Source organism: Equus przewalskii, chromosome 3, assembly GCF_037783145.1.
Source record: "Equus przewalskii isolate Varuska chromosome 3, EquPr2, whole genome shotgun sequence".
Classification (NCBI taxonomy): Eukaryota; Metazoa; Chordata; class Mammalia; order Perissodactyla; family Equidae; genus Equus; species Equus przewalskii.
Genome location: NC_091833.1, coordinates 98813961 through 98829240, shown reverse-complemented (window position 1 = coordinate 98829240; position 15280 = coordinate 98813961). Strand labels below are relative to the sequence as shown.

General features: G+C 43.8%; 1 protein-coding gene and 1 long non-coding RNA gene across 4 annotated transcripts in view; one reads left to right on the top strand and one right to left on the bottom strand.

Annotated features, from left to right (window-relative positions):
- The window catches only part of LOC103546891 (uncharacterized), a 34658-nt gene extending 20382 nt beyond the window's left edge, over positions 1–14276 (bottom strand). Inside the window, exon 1 of one of the 2 annotated variants that reach the window (XR_543800.2) lies at positions 13733–14276. This is a non-coding gene — a long non-coding RNA (uncharacterized lncRNA). The remainder of the gene's footprint in view (positions 1–13732) is intronic. The other variant, XR_011538235.1, reaches the window with a different exon arrangement.
- The window catches only part of RBPJ (recombination signal binding protein for immunoglobulin kappa J region), a 223212-nt gene that overhangs the window by 17312 nt on the left and 190620 nt on the right, over positions 1–15280 (top strand). The gene's annotated exons all lie outside the window — the stretch shown is intronic.

Sequence of the window (15280 nt, the reverse complement as noted above, 5' to 3'; positions counted from 1 at the left end):
ACACCTTATTAAATTTGTCTCAGTAAGAGTTAAGAAAATCAAAATATTTATTTCCATACATCTTTTAGAGAAGAAGATGCTTTAATGCTTTTAACTCGTTTCCTGCCTTAAATAAAACTTTGTCCAAATCTTGGAGCTTCAGAGTTAGCTCATTCAACTGATTAAAAACACATCCGGGGGCTGGCCCAGTTGGCATAGCAGTTAAGTTTGGTGTGCTCCTCTACAGTGGCCTGGGTTTGCGGGTTAAAATCCCAGGCACAGACCTACACCACTTGTCAGCCATGCTGTGGCAGCAACCCACATACAAAGGGGTGTAAGGTTGGCATAGATGTTAACTCAGGGCTAATCTTCCTCAGCAAAAAAAAAAAAAAAAAAAAAAAAGTCCCTCATGTAACCTAACTGTCAAAGCAATCAGCCAAATTGGATGTATTACTTGCCATTAAAAGTATGACTTTAGGGGCCAGCCCTGTGGCTGAGTGGTTAAGTTTGCCTGTTCCACTTTGGCAGCCTGGGGTTCGCCGGTTTGGATCCTGGGTGCAGACCTACACACCACTCATCAGGCCATGCTGTGGCGGTGTCCCACATATAAGAACTAGAAGGACTTACAACTAGGATATACAACTATGTACTGGGGCTTTGAGGAGGGAAAAAAAAAAGTATGATTATTTTCCAGCTTAAGTGAGTATCTTAATATTCATTTTGGAGATTATAAAAACCACTGAGAAATAAATTATGAAATGCATTGGTAAAATAGATTACTAAGAGACAGTCACATTTAATCGATGTAGATCTGATATAATTAATTTTATAATAAGTGTAAAACAGGATAACAATGCTGTTTCTCATTATTTGATTTGTAATAAAATGGCACATTGTTCTGCTAAAATTATGTCATTTATGAAACCAGAAATATGATAGCAGGTATAATATTCTTTCCTTAAGCTGTGGGAATGTGTGCATCCAACTCTGATGTGTAGCTTTGGGAATAATTAAGTAAGAATTATGTTTAAAAATCAGAAATACCAGATGAGAACTAAACTTATTGTGGTGATCATTTCACAGCATACAAAAATATTGAATCATTATGTTGTACACCTGAAACTAATAGAATGCTATGTCAATTATGTCTCAATTTTTAAAAATCAGAAATAATTTTGCTGTTCCTCATGCTACACTTTTCTGTTTAATGAAGTTACTTAATAGGAAAACAAAATGTATCTGTAAACTACTAAAATTAATCAGGCCAGCGTTATCAAATAACTATGTATTTATTCATAAGAGGTAGAAAATATATAGTTTGATAAAAGCGGCTCTGACTACCTCATGGGTTGGCACACACAATATCAGAAGGACATAATCTAAAATTTCTCTGTGGGTTTTATCCAATGTGTCATAGAAACCTTGGTGGTCCCAGAAAATATTCCAGGGGCATTTTATTAGAGTCAGCATCATTAATTAGCCTGGACAGCTCAACTGCTGTCACGTACTTTCCTTTTCAGCTAATACAACTCTCAGGGATGGGCAATCGAACTTTTCTTAAACACACAAATTCCCCCAACACGCATACACCCCACAGATGTTGCCATTAATAATAAAATTCAACCGCAGAAAAAAATAATGATATGATATCCACCCATCGGATAATAAGAGCCAATATTTAATGAGTACTTACTATGGGCTAGTCACCGTTCAAAGTTATCGACATCTATTAGCACCTCATCGGTCCTTGCAGCAACTTGACGAGGTAGGTCTGGTGCACATCCCCATTACCGAATGAGGAAATGGACACTCAGAGGCCACAGGGCTGGCAGTGGGGGAGGCAGTGTGCAAACCCAGAGGGCCTGGCCTCACAGCTCAAGTTTAACTATCACATGCATTGCCTCGCTGGCACATGAGTCCATTTCTCATTACTTTCATTCCATAATTAACCACTATAATTCCATAATAACAACCACTGTGGTAGGCAGAATAACAACCCCCCAAAAGATGTCCATGTCTTATTCCCCAGAACCTGTGAATACATGGAAAAAAGGACCTTGCAGATGCGATAAAGTTAAGGATCTTAAGATGAGGAGAGTATCCTGGATTATCCAGGTGGGCACAATGTCCTCACAGGAGCTTTATAAGGGAAAGGGAGGAGCAAGAGAGTGAGAGCAAGTGAAGATGGGATGACACACAGGTCAAGGGATGTGATTCCTGGCCTTGAAAATGGAGGAAGGGGCCATGAGCCAAGGAATGCAGGCAGCTTCAGAAGCTGGAAAAGGCAAAAAAACAGATTGTCCCCTAGAGCATTCAGAAACAGTCCTGCCAATATTTTTATTTTAGCTACATAAAACCCATATCAGACTTCTGACTTCTCGAACTGTAAAATAATAAATTAGTGTTGTTTTAAGCCACTAAGTTTGTGGTACGTTATTACAGTAGCAATGGGAAGCTAATACCATCACCAAAGCACTAAAGAAAGGCATTGATCCGAGGAAGGTATGCACATTCACAAACCATCTTACACAAGTGTTTGCTGCCCGAATAAAAGCAGAAAATACATTCGAGTCGCTAAGAAGCAGCAGATGGGTTCCTGCTTCCGTACTGAAAATGAAGGTGCCTCTTGTCTCAGTTTTGGAATAAGTAAAGATTATCCACAGAGACTCTTTCTCATTTTTACTTTCAGAAAATTGACTTTGGTGGTTCTTTTTATGAAATTTCCCCCTTCTTCTTTGTTTCAGTGTCAATTTTGTACTTGAAGACTTTTCAAAACTTCCCCTTCCTGAACATTTTCCACTGGGTGTGAGTCCTGACTTTGCCATTTAACTTGCTCCAGAACACTGGCATTATCATAATTGCTAGTATAATAAATCGTGTAGCTATTACCCTGTGTTCAAAGTAAGCACCTTCTCCGCTCTGGCATAATTGCTATTTCTGCTGTCAGATGGTCCTCCTGCAGCTCAGGCTCCACACAGCAGCCAGAGGGAGCTTTTTACTTCAGAAATCTGACCGTGTCATTCCTTTCCTAAAATTCCTTCCCTGAGCCCTATTAGGCTTAGAAGGAAGAGCAGACGGCCAAGCCTGGCACCCAGAGCCCCTTGTGATCTGGCCCCCATGGCCTCCCAACTTCACCTGGCCTCTGCCTCCCACACTCTCGATGCTCCAGCCCCACCAGGCTGCTCATTGTTCTGAAACATGGCAGGTTCTCCCAAGCCTCTGTACCCTGCACATCCTGCTTCCCCTACCTAGGGCAACATCGACTCCCCTTTCCATCAGACTAATTCTGTCCCCTCCATCCCTGCCTCATTAATACATCCATTGTCCCAGTGTCACCTGCAAAGACACAGGGAACAGCACTTGATAGACACACAGATCTTTGTCCAAGACATCCATCCTGTTTGCCTTTGAGCCATGGTTTCTGGTGTGGTCTATCTCTAATCTCCTGGCTGCATACTGACCTACCAACCTCTGTTCTCTGGCTTTTTGACCTGGGCCTTGCCCACTAGACAGCTGACACTATGATGCTCACTCCCATGAACCTGGCACCATTTTCAGCCCCAGGTAAGAGACACTCCCAGAGGGTTCAGCCTCAGCTCACAACCACCTCCCCAACACACACACACGCGCACACACACACGTTCATGAGAAAACACTAAGGTACACTGATCGAATAAAATAAATGGTACCTAGTGAGCACTTACAGCATGCCAGGAATTGTGTCAAACACTTAATTGTTTCTTTAATTTAAAAAGAACCCCCTGTAAAGTAGGTATTATTTTGTCCCCGTTGACAGATAAGGAAACTAAGTTCACAGTGAAATAACCTGTGAAATGCCACGCAGCCTACTAGTGATGGAGCCTCGAGATCACCCGACTTCAGAGACTCAGTCCATCAGTCACTCCCAGCACATTGTTTCTGGTCTTTGTGGCCCCCACCCACCACCACCACACTTCAAAGCATTTCTCTGAGCTACCAAAGTTTTCTCTGCATTCGGTTCACTGGATTCTAACTGTGTGGACCTGTGAGTCTCCCTAGGAGACGTGAGCTCCTCAGAGCAGGCGGCATCTCTCCTTCCTGAGCACACAAAAGAAGCACCGAAAAACGTCTTCCTAAATAAGTGACCATAACCAGCAGTCCCAAAACAAATCTACTGCCCTGGCTTTGCACACCGTCCAAGCTGCGTCTCTGCCTGCCTCTACTGGGGAGCTAGGCACTAAATGTCAGTCTCCTACTGATCCTTTCAGCCCAGGGTCCTGAAATCATGAATTCTCTTTCTGAAATGATTTTTCACTGTCCTATCAGGTTGATATTGTAAGTCACTCAGAATCCCTAGGGAAGTAAAAGTAGGTTTTATTTGTAAGTAAATGCACGTGTATGTGAGAGTTTAATAAAATCCTCGGAAAGTGAAGTTTTAAAGCTAAAAGGATCCATGAGGGTCATCTGGTTCACGCTCCCTTTTTGCAGACAAAAGAATTAAGATCTATTCCTAACCTCAAAAACTGGTCCCTGAATATGTTGTGTTTGGTCCACATAATTTTTTTTAAGTTGAGTCAATGTTTTTTAAATTGTGTGCTTATACACAGAGAGAGAGATTATTCTGTTGATTCTGATTCTGTTGAAATAGTGAAATATCTGGCAGCCCCTAGGTATATACCCAAGAGAAATAGAAACATCCATCTACACAAAAACTTGTACATGAATGGTCATAGCAGCAGCATTATTCATAATAGTGCAAAAGTAGAAACAGTCCAGATGTCTATCAACCGATTCATGGGTAGCTGACATGTGCTAGATCCATACAATGGAATATTATCTAGCTATAAAAAGGAATGAAGTATGATACACACTACAACGTGGATGAACCTTGAAAACACTATAGTAGGGGCCAGCCCTGTGGCCCAGTGGTTAAGTTCATGCGCTCTGCTTCAGCAGCCCAGGGTTTCGCCAGTTCTGATCCTGGCTGTGGACCTAGCATGGGTCATCAGGCCATGCTGAGGCGGCATCCCACATAGCACAGCCAGAAGGACTTACAACTAGAATACAGAACTATGTACTGGGGGGCTTTGGGGAGAAGAAAAAAGAAAGAAAGGAAGGAAGGAAGGAAGGAAGGAAGGAAGGAAGGAAGGAAGGAAGGAAGGAAGGAAGGAAGGAAGAAAGGAAGAAAGGAAGAAAGGAAGAAAGAAAGAAAGAAAGAAAGAAAGAAAGAAAGAAAGAAAACACTATACTAAGGGAAAGAAGCAAGTCACAATAGGCCCAATATTATATGATTCAATTCATATAAAATATCCAGAACAGGCAAATATATATAGACAGAAAGTAGTGGTTGCCTGGGGCTGGGGAAAAGGAGGAATGGGGAGTGATTGCTAATGGGGATGGGATTTCTTTGTGAGGTAATGAAAATGTTCTAGAATTGGTTATGGCAATGGTTGCACAACTCCATGATTACACTAAAAAAATAATCAGTTGTTTAAAACATATACATATATGTACCTATACCTATATCCATACGTATGTATATACGTGTGTGTGTGCAGATATACATATAGGTATAGATATACAGCAGTAGTGGGCCCACATATCTGTGGAAGTCCAGTAAGGACTGGCTGGCTCTCAGTGGCGGCTGCCCCGTTTGGATGAAGCATTCTCCATGATCTCCACCACTCCCCCATCCCTCAAGGCCAAGCTTCACCCACTTCACTCAACTACGTTCTCTGCCCGTCCTGGCTCTTTGAGTTTTCAGCTTTTGATCTAGACCATCATAGAATCTCAAAGTTGGAAAAGATGTCACCTGTCTCACCTCCCCACAAAACAGGACAACAAGAATCCTCATTCCTATCCCAGGTTTCCTCTTCTTGAATGTCACCCTCCACTTGAACTCTTTCAGTGAGGAGCGTTTTCTACATAGTAAGGCAACCCGTTACTGTTGTTGCTATTCTCATTACAGAAATAACATTTGTGTAGTGATTCAGAATTTATAAAACACTCTAAATGCTTTATCTTGCTTGATCAACATAACAAACCTGTGAATCACTTATTGCTATTCATATTTTACAGATAAGTACACTGAGAAACTGGGTGATCTGTTCAAGAAAGTGAAATTTGAGCTCAGATTGTCTGACTTCAAATTCCATGCTTTTTTAGTATGAAAAATTTCAAAAATATGTAAGAGTACAAAATCACTTAATGGACATCCAGGTATCTACCACTGAGATTAAACAGATGTCAGCATTTTGCCATATTTGCATCAGAGGCCCCCACCTTGTTCTTTCCACTGTGTCACTAATGTTACAGCATTCTTCTTTATTTGGTGCCATGATCTGCCATCCTGGAGAGGATCAGGATGCTATGTCCCTCTAGGAGACATAGCATCAAGTACAATCCCTCTGTCATGGAGGACCTTGGTTCCTTCACTTTTAATGTTCGTGAGCATTTTCTTGGTTCACAGGAATTGTTTGGAAGAGAATGAGGACCCAAAGAGAAGGATGATATGGAAATACTTGATTAATGTTCTTATCTTAGCATCTTCCATCCGTAACAATCTCTCCCTCTCTCTTCTTCTCTAACAACTTGTTAACTCTCCTCTCAAAAACTCCATGAGATTGACCTGGTTGCCTTGTCATACTGGAGCATAGCTGTGTCAAATAATTGGACTTTATCCAAGGTGGGCATTGGGCAAGGTTGTGGCAAAACCAATGGTTTAGCTGTGCTGGAGTCTACTCGGCAGTTGGGGAAACAGCATGATGTGGGATGGAAGAATCAGGAGGAGCCTTCCAGGCTCTACCACTCTTTGGTTGTCCCACATATAGGTAGGTGGTCAGTGTCCCCAGGCCACCTGTCCCTCATCTGTAAAATGGAGATAACAACACAGGCTGGACCCCTGTGACCCCTGGCCCAGCCTGGTCCGGATGTGCTCTGCCACCCAGCATAGCTAAGGAAGAATCAGCCTATGCCCGGAAATTCAACTCATTTCATGAGCTGAATGCAATCAGAGGGCTGAGGAGCCAGCTCAAGATGAGTCATTTGGCTCAAGAGATGATTGTCAGTGGTCCTAGCAACATACTTCACCAGCAATAGCCATTTCATTTGATCTCCACACTGATGCTGAAACCACAGATTTCCTGGGCCTGCAGCCTCCCAGGAAATGGAAGCCAAACAACAGATGATTCATATTTCCTCTAAAGCAGCAAGAAAGAAACTACCTGCCACAGAAATTGCCGCCAACCTCTCGAGGCCCTGACCTGAGCTGCTCCCTCCATTTCCTCAGCTGTTGGGCACGGTCTCCCTTGGGCCCAGGGGCTGCCTGTCCTCAAAGTGGTTTCTCTCCAAATAAAGAGAGCAAAGAGAGCGAGAAGAGGAGAAGAAAGGAAAGGAAAAGAGAGGAGAGGGAATTGAGTTAACATTTAAGTGCCCATTATGAGCTGGGTTCTGACTCCATCAGCCACGTTACATAGCTCACGTGACTTCACTACAACACTGTGAGGCAGACGCTAGAACGACCTGCCAGACTATACATTTACTTATTTATTGTCTGTTTCCCTCAGTAAGCGATAAGCTCTAGGAAGGCAAAGACTTTATTTAGCTCATTGCTCTAGCTCCAGCTTCTAGAATTGGATCATAAGGACATATAACAATAACAGGTAATACTTACACTAGATACTGTTCTAAGTACCTTCATACATTAACTCAAGCAAAGAAGAATAATAATGGGTAGAACTTATCTTGTGTAGATGTTGTCCTATTTTCCTACATTAACTCAATTATTTCTCACAACAACCCTGTGATGGAAAAGCTACTATCTCCACTTTTCTGGATGATGAAACTGAGGCATAGAGAAAAAACTGGCTTGCCGATTTCCCTACAGCTAGAGAGCTGTGAAGCCAGGATTCAAAGTTACGGCACCAGCCTCTGATTTTCACTATGATGCCATTCTTCCACTCTCTTATGGATGCTCAATAAACATTTGTTGAATGAATAATTATACCCGTATTACAGATGCAAAACTCAGCTTCTTGCTAAGGTCCCACAGCTTGTAGGATCAGCTAGAATTCAAATTGAGACCTGTGTGATCACAAACCACCATAACCATAGCCTATAAAATTCTTCTTATTTTTAAATTATGGTGAAACATACATAACATGAAATTTACTATTGTAACCACTTTTAAGTGTACAGTTCTGTGGCATTAAGTATATTGACATTGTTGTGAATCTCCACCATCCATCTCTAGAACTTTTTCATCTTCCCCAACTGAAACTCCGTACCCGTTAAACATTAAACATCCTCATTCCTATAAAATTCTTAACAAGGACAAACATGGCCAGGGTTAGAGCCTGGAGTGAGAAGTCAACTGTGTGGAAGGATTTGAGGGGAGCAGTAAAGAATTCCTGCCCTTGAAATTTGCTCCTCTGTTAGCAGCCATAAATTCAGACATTCTAGCATTAGGGAGTCATTGTATGGTTTTTAAAGACCTCGGGGTCTTCACAAGCCAAAGAGAGGTTAGAACATCAAGGTGCTATCAACGAATGCATGTGGAGGGATCCAAGCAGGGCTCAGAGGGGAGACTGGAAGGCTGGCACCAAGAAACTCCCTTCCCTCCTAGCCTGTCTGGGACTGGGAGCTGCCTTCTTTCATTCACCCATCAAATAGTGAGGAGTGCCCATCATGTTGCAGGCACTGCTGCAGCCCTGGGGATATGCTGATGAGCATGATCTTGGGGACCACAGAAGGGCAAACAGTGTGACCCTCCATGCTATGGAAGGAGGAGTACTCGATACTATGGGAACATATGGGTGGGGCTCAAGGAAGGCTTTACCAGGAGAAATAACATCTAAGCTAACATTTGAGGAGGGGTTAGCTGGAGGAAGGCAGTTGGAGAGAAATGGGGAGAAAGCAGGAAGAATGTTCCAGAGAAGAGGGAACAGTATGTGTAAGACCAGAATGCAAGATATCTAAGTGAGGAACGATGATCAACGAGGGAGAATGAGGCACGATTTGGGGAGAGCGATGAGAAAGAACGTTCGAGTGGCGGGTACGGACTGGATCAGGCAGAGCTTTGGAAACCAAATGGAGGAATCTGGACTTGATCCTGACAGCAACAGGGAGCCACAGGATTTTAAGCTGGAAGGTGGCATAATCAGACTTGCATATCAGAAAATGTGAAGGATGGAAAGGAAGCAGGGACAGAACTGGGAACAGAGAGACGGGGTAGAAGCTGACTGGGAACCAGGACAGAGATGATGTTTCTCTGAAGCAGGAGAGTAGCCACTGAGGACATGCAGATGGTAGACAGGTTCAAGAGCAACTATGAGAGCAGGATTAACAGGACTCGGTGATTGCAGGGAGATGGGAAGGAGTGGGATCACAGGGATGCCCAGGTTTCTAGTTTGGATAACTGAATGGGTGGGGGTTATTTTCACCCATTCACTGTGATAAAGGACCCTGGGAGAGGAGCTGGTGGAGGTGGGAAGTTAATCAGTTCCATTGTGGACAAGTTCAATTGAGGGTCCTGTGAAACACCCAAGGGAAGATGTCAAGGGGTCCAGAGAAAGGGAACCAAAAGGTACTGCTGGTACGATTCTCCTGTCTTCTGTATGTGGGGGTTATACAGGGTGAGGAATGAGAAGGTTAATAAGAGGACGAGTTAACTGCTAGATAGCAGGTATCCACTAATGCAAAAATATTTCAATAAAATATATACACACATGTTGGAATGGAACGTAGGCTAGTGTTGCAGTGTGACAATTCTTCTAGGTCAGTAGAGTTTAAAGATTTAGACTGAAGCTACAGGGGATGGGGAGGGAGGAGGCAGAAAATCCTTGGAAATGAACCGTACAGTTCTGATCTGATGATGCTATTTATAAATTTCTTGATCACAGATACTTTATTTCTACATTGGCAACTCTGGCACAGACTTGCACCTTTCAAAAGGCTGGCAAGTTTCTTCTTGGGGTGATAAAAATGTTCTGGAATCAGATAGTGGTGATGATCACATAACCTTGTGAATATACTAAAAACCAGTGAATTGTAAACTTTTAAAGGGTGAATTTTATGATATGTGAATTATATCTCAATAAACACCCACAAATCACGGCCAGGACCATTCAGTCATAGCGACCCTGCTGGTTTTTCTCTTTCGTAAATGTTACCGGTTGGCAAGTGCCCTATGATTTATCCTGCTTTCAATGACTGAGGATGGTGCCATCCACCCTCCGGTGACCTTTCCACATCCAATTCACATGGTTCTCATTTTCCTTCTGCACCTCAAGGGCAGAGCCTATAGACCTGACAGTAGTTGCATTTGCTATTGAGGAAATTAAAACACTATAAGGAAAATAGGGTTTGGGATGAAGTTAGTAAAACCCTTAGAAATATATTTTTACATTGTAAGTTATAAAATAAAACTTTAAATTAAGAAGATATTGCTGACATTTTACTCAACTCCTTAGCTATGGTTAGGTGCCATGCTTAAGGCTTTACAGGCTTTATTTAATCATCGTAACAACTCCTTGAAATAGGTCGTATTATTATCCCCGGAGGAAATCGAGGCATAGAAAGATAACTAACTTCACCAAGATCCACAGCTAGTGGCAGGGCCCAGTTTTGAACCTAGTGCCCATGGCACTATCTCTCCTCTCATATAATAGGTGCCCAGATAACACTTTATTGCCCTCATCCTGTGGTCTCAGCTTAGACATTCTTGCATCTCAGAAGCCTCCTTCACCCTCTAAGTTTAAGGACCCCTCTTCTATGACCCCCTAGTGCCTGTATTTCTGCTCTCACATTATTTATCACTCTAGGACATAATTGCCTACTCAGCTTTATTGATTGTAAGCAGTGTGAGGGCAGGGATCACATCTATCTTGTTCTCCAATCTATCCCCAGAGCCTGGGATATGGATGGTTTTTCAAAACCAAATTGAATAAATGAATGAATTTCCATTTATCATCCCTCACTCTCGAGAGATTTTTGAAGGTCTCCTTACTCTGTAATTTCCAAAAAAGATTTGGAAATTCATTTTGCTTTGTCATAGATAATGTGCATAACATAAACTCCCTCCCCCCATGGGTTCTCTTTCCAAATATTCAATGCTTTTCTAATTTTGTGACTTAGACTTGTTGACTGGTTTTTGCCTCTGGGGTATGTCCTCCTGGTTTTAATTGCAGTCCCAAACTTGCAATGCAATTGGGATGTTGGAAATGGAAAAAAGATGGTGTAACTTTTATTTAACTGAATGACACAGCTAGGTAGATATTTCTTAATTCTCTCTCTGGCACTCAAGGCTAAAGAGCTTTCTCTCTGTTTTGATAGCTTTGTGCCAAAAACATGTCACAGACCTCTCTTTACAGGTGCCTTCGTCCCTCTCCCCAAGAGGGCATGAGCATGATGCCAAGGACCAGGTGGGCTATGCCCTCATTTTCCATTATTACTCCCAGGCTTCAATGCAAAAGCCTCCACCTTCCCTTGCCTTTACCTCTGCCTCCCATTTCCACCTTCAACAGGCATGAGCTACAATTCATAGGTCTCTGAAAACAAAAGATGCATTATGCTAAGTCTCAATGCAACAGGTGTAGACTGTTCTGGAGTACAAAAAACACCACATTCTTTATGTTCTAAACCAAATTAAATCTATAATGTGCCCTGCACTCAAAAGGATCAACAGTTGTCAAAACTGAGTTTTCCATGGTTTATTCTTGCCCCCTGCATCACACAAGAAACTCTTCCATCCATCATTTCAATGATACCATGAGCTACTAGCTGCAAAATCTTATGGTAATTTTTTCAGTCTTCACATTGAACTATCACCAGCATTTGACATGGTCGATTTCTCCCTCTTCCTAGAAAACTCTCTTTCTTTCCTCTTCTCTGGCTTGTCCTTCTCAGTGACTTTGCCGTTCCTCCTTATATTCTCTAACTCTAAAATTAGAGTACCCCAGGCCTCCATCTTTAGACCTCTTCTATATCTTCACTCCTTGTCTAGAAGAGCTCATCTGGCCCCAGTGCTGTAAATACCATCAATCCGCATTGCCAATTTCCAAAGTAATCTTCAGCTCCAACTTCTCCCTTCAACTCTAGACTCCTATAGCTGACTGCCTACTTGACATCTCCACTCAGATGTCCAACAGACATCTCAAATTTAACACGTCCAAAACCCAACTGCCCTTCTCTTCTCCAATTCAACTCCTTCCCCATTCTTTCCTATCTCAGTAAAGACTTCATTGCACTGTTTACCCAAGCTAAAAACCTTGGATTCATTCTTGACTCCCACATTCCCTCTCTCTCTCTCAATCTCACATTCAATCCTTTAGGAAATAGGATAGTCTCTTGCTTAGAAATATAATTTCTCACCTCCTCCTCCACTGCTAACACCCTAATCCGAGTCACCAGCATCTTTGCCTAGATTATTGCCATAAGAGGTCTTTGCTTCCATCCTTATCCCCTAAGTCTATTCTTCACACAGCGGACAGATTAATCTTTTTAAATCAAATGTCAGATTATATCACTTTGTTGGTCAAAACTTTTCAACAGTTTCTCATCTCAGAGTAAAATCCAAAGACTTCACAATGATCTGCAAGTACTTACATGATGTGATTCTCTCTGCCTGGAATACTCTTTCCCAAATACTCACATGCCTCATTCCCTCACGTCCCTTATGTCTGTATTCAAGTGCAACCTTCTCAGCGGAGCTTACCCTGATCACCTTATATAGAATCATGTCTCCTACCCAGTCTCTTTCTGTCCTTTACCAGCTTTATTCTTCTTCATGGTCCTTAGCATCCCTTTCATAAATGTACTTATCTCCACATTGCTTGTCTCCTTCCTCTAAAATGTAAGCTCAGCAAGAGAAGGGACTTCTGTCTGTTTTGTTCGCTGCTCTGTCCTCCACTCCTAAATGCATCTGGCTCAGACTAAAGGCTCAGTCTGTTGAGTGAATGAATGATTGGCCACGGTTGCTGCTGCCTGTGAGCCCGTGTGAAGGTGGTGGCTGCCAGTAACTTCTCCCTCTCTGATCTTTGCCAAGGTTTCCACGCTTACTGCCCTCGGTTTTCAGCCCTCAAAGCTTCCAGACAGCCATCCTCATGTAACATTGTGCCTTAGGGGTTCAGCACTGGCACAGGACATAGTTCCCTGTCACCCACCTGGTCTGACCCTCCATCCCTCCTCCCTGTCTTCAGCCTACAACTTCACCGCCACCTTTCAAACACACATACAGACTGCTTACTTCTCTCCTGGAGGGAAGGAGAACTCTGAGAGGCAGGGTAGCCAATGCTTAATAGACTTTGGAGGCCAACTTCTTGTGTCCAAATCCTGGTCACTTAGTTGTGTGGCTTGGGGACAAGTTTCGTCACCTTTCTGTGATAATAAGATGATAATAAGAGTCTCTTCCGCATAGGTCTGTTGTAAGGATTAAATTATTTTATAAGTGCGTAGAATCATGCTTAGCACCATATGTGTTCGCTACTATTTTTATAAGATGTTGGTCTCTTTCATAAGGGAAGTGAGCTGTGGAGGAAGAGATGGGTGTTTTTCTTCCCTAGGGATTCTATAGCAGAAGAAAGAAAAGAGCAGAGAACAGAGGGAGTGAGAGGAAATGAAAGGGAGGAGGGAGAGAGGGAGGAACGAGAGAGGGAGGGGGAGAGAGAGAGCAAGCTAGTGCTGCCCAGGAGAAAAACAGATAGACAGGTCCACAAGATAATTTCTCACTAAACCCCCTGTTATGCAGGTAGAGTGAAACTACATCAAGAGAACTCACGGTTGGAGAGAGAGGGCTGCCCAGCTCTCAGAGCGTCTGTCTCCTGTCAGTTGGGGATGCTGTAGGGTTGCTGTGAGGAATAAATTCATTCCTTCATCGGATATTCACTAATCCTTATCACGTGCCAGTGAACACTGCACAAATAATACAAGTGCAATTCCAAGCTGGAAGTCCATGCTGAATGAATGTATCTCTTATTTTTGTTGTAAAGTCATTTTAGCCTGGGAAGCAGGTGAGGAGGACTGGTGCCTAAAATCAGTAGTATTAACTGGGTTGTTTCTTAGATCCATGCCCAATCCAACTTAGAAAGTTTTCTGCGCACAATCCCACTGCTTCCAGCGGCCTGCCCTACAAGAAGTAGGATCGGCCCAGGGCCTCAGGCGCTGGAGAAGGTGGCCCGGCCGGACCAGGGGGTACCTGCCTCCTGCGGGGCCTTTAAGAGGGTGCGGCTGACACCAAAGCTCCGCGGGGCCGCGGCTCCCCGGGTATTCCTGTCTCCTGGGCCCGGGCGTGGCCTCCTGGCGCGCTCACTAGCCCAGGCTCCGTCGAGACGTGCAGGGGCGGGGCCCGAAGCGCTCCTGGGGTGGGGGGGGCTGGGGGGTTCCGAAGGGTTTCTGCCCAGCAGGATTTTGCAGGAACTGAGTGCGGGCAGATGGGATCAGGACAAGGGCGTGCAGCGACGTGTGCCCAGATCATGCCTAAGGCTGTGTGTCTGCTGGGGCCCTGCGGCACTCACCCGACCAGGGAAGACGCTTTGATTTATTTTCTTCTAAGACGCGGCCCAGCAATGCCGCTCCATCCTAAGCATTGCTGACTGCACACGTTGGGGAGTAGGTTGGTGTGAGGGGGGTGACGTGCGGCAGGGAGGGACCGCTGAGGTTGGCCCTTCAGTAATTGCTTCCCCGCCTTTCTTCTCTTCCTCACTCTGCCTGAATCCATCAATTCAGATCAACTGGAGGAAGATTTATGGCGCGGGAGAGTCAGGGGCTGAAGGTTCTGGTCCTGAAGCTGCCGGTCTCTTGCTGCGGGAGGGCATCCACGCTGTTTAACCTCACTGGGCCTCCATTCCATCTCCTTACAAGGACTAAATTGGACAGGGATCTCTAAGGACTCTTTTCAACCCTAAGAGTCAGTGATTTCTTTTTTCTTTTCTTTTTTTTTTTTTAGTATAGAAGAAATAGAAGACTTCTTGCACTCGAGGAATACTAAAGCTAGCTGAGGAAAAGGTTCTCATGCTCACAAAAGAGATAATAACCTTTGAACACAGGCCATAAAGAAAAGTCCCTGAGTGCTCTGCTTCATAAGGCCGTAAGAGTTCTGGAAATGATTCACAGGGGCAGGCGGCCTGGTCTTTGGGGGTAGGATGGTGCAGCCCACCATCTGTGTAGTCAGCAGTGTGTTTATGGGCCTGGGCAGCTGGTGGGGACACTGACAGATGTGGCCTCACAAAGAGGCAGCACAGAGGGGCGAGATGACATGGCTCTGCAGTGACACACAGCAGGAGGACATCTTAGCACCGCTTCTAGCTGTCAGAGGCCAGGCCTCAAT